The 8,490-nt window shown below is 48.4% G+C and overlaps 1 protein-coding gene and 1 long non-coding RNA gene across 2 annotated transcripts in view; one reads left to right on the forward strand and one right to left on the reverse strand.

Moving 5' to 3' along the window:
• LOC147651514 (maestro heat-like repeat-containing protein family member 7) overlaps positions 1-8,490 on the forward strand; it is a 98,474-nt gene that overhangs the window by 53,062 nt on the left and 36,922 nt on the right. The window lies entirely within an intron of this gene.
• Positions 3,154-8,122, reverse strand: LOC147651516 (uncharacterized). The gene is made up of 2 exons (XR_015274158.1): positions 7,228-8,122; positions 3,154-5,438 (listed from the first exon to the last, which is right to left on the reverse strand). It is a non-coding gene; the product is annotated as an uncharacterized LOC147651516 (long non-coding RNA).

Consider the following 8,490-nt stretch of genomic DNA (forward strand, 5'->3'; position numbering starts at 1 on the left):
GTGCAACACTGACAGATGTCACCCAAACAACTTCGCTATCCCTGCCCAGGACAGAAAGAACATCTGAGCCACTGGACCACCAGGAGGTGCCAGGAGGTGCCAGCATCCAGCTTACGTGGTGATAGAACATTTTGATGTTGATCCTGAAATTATAATTGATACAGTCACAGAAACACAGAATATCCTGAAATGGAAGGAGCCCCCACCAGATTCATCCAGTCCAACTCGTGACCCTGCACAGACACCCCAACAATCCTACCCTGTGCATCCCTGGGAGCATTGTTCAAATGCTCCTGAAGCTCTGGCAGCCTTAAGGCTGTGCCCATTCCCTGGGGAGCTTGTTCTGTGCCTGACCACCCTCTGGGGAAAAATCCTTTCCCTGATACCCAGCCTAATCCTCCCCTGACACAGCTCCAGCAGTGCCCTTGGCTCTCCTGTCCCTGGTCAGAAGGAGCAGAGACCAGAGCTGCCCCTCTGCTGCCCCTTGGAAGGAGCTGCAGCTGCCGACAAGGTCTGCTCTCAGTCTCCTCTGCTCCAGGATGAACAAACCAAGTGACCTCAGCCACTCCTTCTTCATTTACTGTCAGTTAATTTAGTTGTTAAAAAAAAATTATATTACTCTGATCCTGATTCCATTGAAACCATAGTAGTTGAGTCATTTTGTTCATGATAAAACTATTTTTCAATTTCATGTTAGGTACAGGTGAAACTTCTATTATTCTATGGCAGACAGAATCAAAAAGAAGATTAAACTAGGTGCTAAAATAAAAGACAGATATTCTCAAATAATTGAAGTGCATGAAAAACAGTGAGAACTAAAATGTCATCATCTTAGTGATGTTTTGTTGAACTCTTTCCAGTAGCTTCATATCCCACTTGTTCATTATCCAGCTTGGGAGCCCAGCTGAGGCCTCACCAGCACTGAATAGAGGGAAAGGATCTACAAAGACATGCCAGAAGGTCATGTGGCCATCCAGAGGAACCTCAAAAAGCCTGAGAAATGGGCTGACAGGAACATCACCAAGTTCAAGAAGGGGAACCCCCAAGTCCTGTTTCTGGAGAGGAACACTACCAGGCAGGCACCAGAGCATGCTGCAGGCCTCCTAGCTGGGCTGGAAAGCAGATGGTCAGGAAAGGCTTGGCACGTCCTGGAGAGCACCAAGATCAACACAAGCCAAAATATGCACCCTTCTGGCAGAGAAGAGCAAAGGGATCCTGAGTTGTGTTGAGAGTGCAGCCAGCAGGCCACGGGAGGGGATCCTTCTCCTCTGCTTAGCACTGGGGAGCACCTCTAGTGCTGGCTCCAGTTTGGGGCTCCTCAGCTCAGAAGAATGCAGTGAAGGGCTGTGAAGATGATGATGGAGGGACTGGAGCAACTCTGCCGTGAGGAAAGATGGAGAAAGATGGAACTATTGAGCCTGGAGAAGAGAAGGCTTAGGGTGATCTTATCCATGTCTATAAATACCAGAAGGGAGGGCACAAAGAAGAGGGAGCCAGGCTCTTCTCAGTGGGCCCAGTGACATGACCGGAGTGAGCGGTCACAAACTGAAATACAGGAGATCCCCTCTAATCTCCAGGAAACACTTTTTTATTTTGAGAATGACCACACACTGGCACAGGTTGCCCAGGGTGGTTGTGAAGTTTTCTTCCTTAAGCTATTGGAAAACTGCTGAGACACAGTCTTCCTTTTCATACTTGTTCACAAACTAAAAGAAAAGAAAATGCAAAAAAGTCCTATTTGCTAACACGTTAGAAAACAGTAAAACTCTGGTAATTTTTTTAATATATCTTTTATTTCCATTGATACTTGTTTCAGAAGTATATTGGTTTGGTACATTATTACCAAATTAAATACTTTTATTACTCATTCCAGAAAAGAAGGTGCAACTTCAATTACATATTATGTTTTTCTTATAGAGTTTAGCAATATGACAAAGTAGATAATGTACACTTCTTTGCTTAAAACTTCAGTAACTGAAATTTTCATGAATAAGAAAGCTTACAAAGTTCTATTATAATACATTCTATCAATGCCTTTTACTGAGAAAATTTAATTAAAGTCAGTAAACTCATAGAAAGAATAAATTGAAATCTGTCTGTTCTGTGCAATTAGCAAAGTCCTTTCCAAAAAAAACAAAACCCAAGCACCCACAAACCACCAGTACAAAAGGTGTTTGTAGTGACAGCTGACAAATGATTGTGAACAGCATTCTACCTGGGCCAAATCAAGTGTCTTGTAAAGCATCAGGATTATCTAATTCCTTACAGAAGTGGCTATGTCATGATAACATTTTATGAGGTATTTAATGGACATTTATAAAGCTGGGAAAGAAGGACAAAGAGTAAAAACTCACAAAAGTAAATAGCTTACATCTCCTCTTATTTTATATCTATTTTCTGGCCTGGGAAAATTTTTCTTTCCAAACCTGCATGATGCACAGTACATAGCAAAACTCTTTGGAGCATTAAAAATTTGTCACACTTATAAAGCAGAAGTAGCATGTGCCCACAGCCAAGACTGACATTGAATAGTGACAAACTGGTCTCCATGTCCAGACCTGTTGATCATGATGAATAAAGGCTGCTGATGTAGAGGTTACAGATTGACCTGGATGGACAGATGAAGGGGTAAGCACAGGGGCACCTACTGGGACTGTGTAGAATTGTAGTTAGAGAGAGCCTCTGCGCCTGCTGTCCTCCAGAAGAGAAAAACACTCCCACCCAACTTGGCATCATCTGTGAATTACTGAGGGTGCACTCAATCCCCTTGTTCAGATCACTGATAAAGATACTAAACAGGACTGGGCCCAAGACTGAGCCTTGGGGATCAGCTGGATGAACTCCACTTCCCACCACTCTGGGCCCTGCCATCACCCAGTTTATCACCAGCAAACAATGCACCTATCCAAGCCATGAGCAGACAGTTTCTTCAGGAGAACGATGTGTGACGCAGTGCAAACAGGATCAGGGAGCTGCCTAGGAAGAGTCTCAGGTGAATCCAGGAGAATACAGTACAGGACTGCTCAGCTTTCAAATCAATCTTGCTTAAAGAATTCTACAAAACTGTAACAAAACAAACACAGACACAAAAACCCCAAACAAATAATGAAAAAAAACCAAACAAACAGGCCGAAATTAAAAAAACCTAAAAAATCAGGTTGAAGGTTTTTATTAACTTAAAAAAAATCAAAACAAACAAAAAGTCACATTTCTAAAGGCTGCTTTCCCAGCCTCTTCTCTCTGCTGGGAGGACATCCTGAAGTGGAGCCAGCTGGAAGCAGGTGGGACAGGACAGAACCTGGGCTATTCTCACAGGCCAGCCCTGTGGCTCCCCCATTGCCAAAACCTGGACACATAAACTAAACACAGGTAAGCACATGTGTATAGACATAGCAAAAATATATTTGTCTTAAAAAATATTAGTCTTGGCCACACATTTATACCACTGGAAAGAACAGAGTCACTCCTTTCAGTTTTCTTTTCAGTCACTACAAATGTTTAGAAAATATAGGAGTGCAAAAAATGGAAATATCCAAGATCAATATGAAAACAAATAACAAAGATTCCATTTTGAAACTTTGCATTGGACATCCTTTGTAGAAATTTACTCAGAACTTTAAGATTTACAAAAAAGACCAAGAGTATTGGAGTCAAATGGCTTCTGTGTTAGTACAACACAATCCATGGAGACTTCAGCTGGCTGCCTTGATTTCTCAAATATGATGGAGGGAACATCTGAGCAGCTACAGCTCCCAGTTCTCTCAGGGACCTGCCATGCATCTGGGTGGGTCCCATGGCCTTGTGCATGCTCAGGTTCCTCAGGTGGTTTTAAACCTGACCTTCTGCTACAAGGGGCTGGAATTAAGTCTGCCAGCCCAATAACCTGAGAGATGTGGGAATAGTGACTGGCAGTAAAAATTGAGACCAACAATTGTTGAGTACCTCAGCCTCCTCCTTGTCTGTTGTCACTAGTCCTGTCTGGCTTGTGGGGATAGGGGGGAAATAGGGGAGGTGTGATAGGTTTCTTTTTATCTTCCTTTTCCCACTGAAGTACCTCTAGGTGCCCTTATTATTATTTTTAAAGGCTTTGCCAAATGCAGCTTCAACTGAACCTTAGCTATACTGATCTCATCCTCACACACCAATGTGTTATCTCTCTATCTTTCCCATGATGTGTGCCACTACATATTGCCTGCATATGACCTTCTTGCATCACATATATTAACTTTCAATAACCCTCTTGCTTTAACTTTCTTTCAAAAACCACTTTGCATTACATATGTTGTATGCATATTATTTTCTTGCATTTTAAACAAGGAGATCCTTACACTGCCAAGCTGGTCTCCTGCATTCCTTCTTTGACTTCTTACAAGTGGCAATTGTGAGCCCTTGTTCTCTAAGAAGAATGTCTTCAAATAGGTGCCAGCTCTGTTCAGCTCCATTATCCCTGAGGACAGTTTCCAAGGCATCCTATCCACTACTTCCTTAAAGAACTGAAAGTTTGCTCTCCTAAAATTTAGGGTCCTCAACACAGCCAGACTCTCAAGTGCCCCTGCAAATAAAAGTCAATATATAGACAAATGTTGACAGAAGCCATTTTGAATGAATACAGGGAAAAAAAAATAAAGAGCAGTTCTCATGCCAAGGATGAAAGCCCAGCACTCAAAATTCACAGCTGGCACTCACTCCCCAGTGCTGCAGCAATACTGAGTCCCAAGGCACAGGAAACTGCCTTTGCCATTGCACCCTTTGCACTCTCCTGAAAAAGCAAGCACTGGCACACTGCTGCTGTCCTTCCCTACCCATGGATTTCAGCACAGACCTTCTTGCTTCTCATGTTGTGCATTCCCATTTGTAGACTGCAAAGGCAGTGTGATCAGGAGATGGTTCTTTGTTTGCAGGACTTTGAACACACCTTCTAAATACCTGCTCTGTTTATGTGGCTGTAAAATGGAATTGTTTCTAAAAATTCCGAGCAAGTTACTACAAGGCTTAAATAGTAATTCCGCATTAAGTACTTTTCCTTCTCCAAAGGAGCGGTGCCTTCCATTGTCCGAGGAATATCAGAGATTTTTCCCATCCTTTCATCACAGGACAGGAAATGCAAGGAGCGGGCAGAACCCGGTGTGTGCCGGCAGCGACCGCCCGGTGTCCCCCTTGTACCGCAGAGCGCTTGGAGCGCCTCCGGCCCTGCTGCTGCTGCTGCTGCTCGTGGGACTTCACCGTGAGCCCGAGGGATCGCCGCTGGAATTGGCCCCCCGGGATCGCCCGCTGGGAATTCACACCTGACGGATCACTTGCCTGGGAATTCACACCTGAGCGATCACCGCCTGCCAGAACGTCACCGTAGTCATCTTACCACGGGAGAAGTCTGCAGAGGAACAGCAAGCTACAGCTGAAAGATCTGTGGCGTCAATTATTCCGTGGTAATTCCTCACCTGCTGGGCACAAAAAGAGATTTAGCAGCTGCTTCTTCCTCAGCTGAGGAGTGTCCTGCGTGTTTCTGTTTAAGGACCCAAAGCACCGTTTTGTAAAGGTGAAAAGCCAAAAAGCACAAGCTCTCTGCAGTGAAGCTTCCCTCCCAGAGCTGCTGTGCACTGCTCACACAGTGCAGAGGAGGCACCAGAGGGTGCAATCGCTGTCTGCTGATGAGTCCTGCCTCAGAGGAATCAGCAGAGAGCTAGAGACTAGGAATGATTATCAGGCTCCCTGGTTTCTCTTCTTTCTTGCATATTGGACTAGTGAAAGGGCTGTGGTATTGAAATGAAATCATTCTTTGTGACAGCTTCCTCTAAGCTTTATTCTCCACTTAAGATTGTTTTCTGCATCCTGGAAAAGACCTGATTCCCCTTTGCTTTGTGTTCATCTTCTGCTACACTTCGGCTGGTAACAAAAGAATTACTGAACTGCTGCTTTGGAGTGGAGAGAGAAATCACTACTGCAGCTGAACATGAGCCAGCACGGTGCCCAGGTATGCGAGAAGGTCAAGGGCAGCCTGGCCTCTACCAGACATAGTGTGGCCAGTAGGATCAGGGCACCGACTGTCCCCCTGTTCTGGGCACTGCTTAGGCCAAACCTCGAATCCTCCGGTTACTTGTGGGATCCTGATCACAAAAAAAGACATTGAGGGACTGGAGTGTGTCCACAAAAGGCAACAGATCTAGGGAAGGATCTGGAGAAGGAGCAGCTGAGGGAGCTGGAGGTGCTCAGTCTGGAGAAAAGGAGGCTCAGGGAGGACTTCTGGCTCTGCACAACAGGAGGGTGTGGCCAGGTGATGACTGGACTCTTCTCTCAGGTAACAAGTAACAGACAAGAGGAAATTGCCTCAAGTTGCACCTGTGGAGGTTTATTATGGAACTACTGAATAGGCTGAGTTGGAAGGAACCCACCAGGATCATCCAGTCCAGTTCCTGGCCTGGCACGTGACAGCCCAATAATACCATCACATGGGCTCAGCATTGTCCAAATATTTCTTGAACTCAGATAGGCTTGGTGCTGTGACCAATTCCCTGGGGAAGTCTGTTCCAGCGCTCAACCACCCTGCAGGGAAAAAAGCTTTTCCTGATATCTAGCCTAAACCTCCCCTGACTTAGCTCAGGGAGCCAGATTATGCTGAACCACTGCTTTGGGGCTCTTGATTAATGCCTATTAACACTATCATTATTGATTATTTGTCAGAGGCTAAGACAGCAATAAATCATAAACTTTCAGACCGAGTTTGCGCTCTGCAGAACAATCCTTTAGCAGGACACAGTCTATAAGCACCTGGTTTGAAACACTACTCTGAAATACAGGCAGCCCACTTTCTCCACAGCTCTCTTGAAACGAAGTGCTCCAGAGTTCCTTGAGTCACCTGGTCAGGATTTTGCCCACTCGCAAAAGCACTTGCCTGTGACCTCTATGTATGAGCAGCAGACGTGATGAGCTGATTGCTCCAGCAACACCATCCGGGAAAGCCTTTTTTCACCTCTAGATCACCCTCTTTACTTGTCAAACATCGTCCTCATCAGAGCACAATCTACTGCTCCCTGTGCTTTGGCGACCTTGCCGGCTCCGAGCCTTCCCCACTACTGCTCCCTCCCACAGCCCTGCTCGCAGCCCCCTCAGGCCGCTCCTTCCCCTGTCCCGCCCGCCAGCGGCACCACGGACAGGAACACCCCTGGGGCAGAGCCGCCACTTCGGCTAAACCACCACAAAGGCTCCAGAGCTTCCCAGCTTCACACTTACAGAACTTCAAGATGCTGTCATTAAAACGGACCCTTTTCCACCGATGCAAACAACTCGCACACGGCGGGGGGATGGAGGGGGGCCGAGGCCGTGCCGGCCGTGGGAGAGCCCCGGGCCGGGGCGGCGGTCCGAGTGGCGCCGAGTCCAGCCGAATGACGCCGAGTCCAGCCGAGTGACACCGAGAGTAATCGAGTGATGCCGAGTGACTCCGAGACTAATCGAGTGACGCCGAGCTGCTCCGAGCGGTGTGTGGCGGTCGCGGCGCCGCCTCTCCGGGCGGGTCCGGGAGGGCGCGGGCAGTGCTCGGGACAGGTGATGGCCAGAGGCCGGCGAGCAGGGTGGTGCTGCCCGGCGTTGGGGTTGCAGCCCTGGGTGCTCGCACCCTTCCAGGGTGCACAACGCTGCCGCTGGTTTGCGGGCGTGCTCGTGCCTTTAGGTGCTCGGAAGCCGGAGGGCGACCGGCTCTTGGCCGTGTGTCCTGGGACGTGGGCGGGCGCAAACGCCTGGAACGGGGAGCAGCCTCTGCGGGATCCATGAGGAAAGCCGTCCCGTGGACATGCCGGGGGTCTTCTGGCCAGCCACAGCTGCCTCCATGGGGACGTCGGTGGAGGGGCCGCCAGAACTCTTGATGCGAGGACGGGACAGGACGGGACAGCACAGCGTGTGATGATGTTTCTCCTCAGAGCCACACTCCGCTGCTGAGCAGCACAGAGCTCGCACCGCGGGACCCTGGGTGCCTCCCTGGGGCGCTGCAGACTGGCTCAGCTGCAGACGGGGAACAGGGACGTGGCGTGCTGGGACATAGCACAGAGCGCCATTATCTTGTCTTCCAAGTATTTTAAGAAATGGGCTGAAATCCAGACAAAAATATCTTTTCCAGTTTCTGCGCCTTTACCTGTAGATCAGAACAATGGTATTTCTTAGCCGTAAGGCAAAAAAAGGCGGTAGTCTAGCCTCAGGAATGGCAACGACTTGGGTATTCAGAGAAAATGTATGGGGAAGACCTTAGAAGTTCCTTCCCCTAAGCGGAGGTGTGTTCTCATTGCCGTGCTGAGCTGAAAGGTCCGGTCGTGGGAAGTCTGGTCCGCCTTGTGCAGAGACGAACACAAACCGGGGGCTGCGTTCCCCGGTTCCGGAGCTCAGGTCCCGGGTGAGCGGGCCGGGATGGCCGGCCGGGTACTGCCGGCAGCGGCCGCCGGGGGGCGCTGTGGATGAGGCGGGCCCCGCCCCCGTTGGTCTGACAACGGCACGCGCGGGCTCGGC

Source organism: Cyanistes caeruleus, chromosome 9 (assembly GCF_971803275.1).
Source record: "Cyanistes caeruleus chromosome 9, bCyaCae1.hap1.1, whole genome shotgun sequence".
In the NCBI taxonomy this organism is placed as follows: domain Eukaryota; kingdom Metazoa; phylum Chordata; class Aves; order Passeriformes; family Paridae; genus Cyanistes; species Cyanistes caeruleus.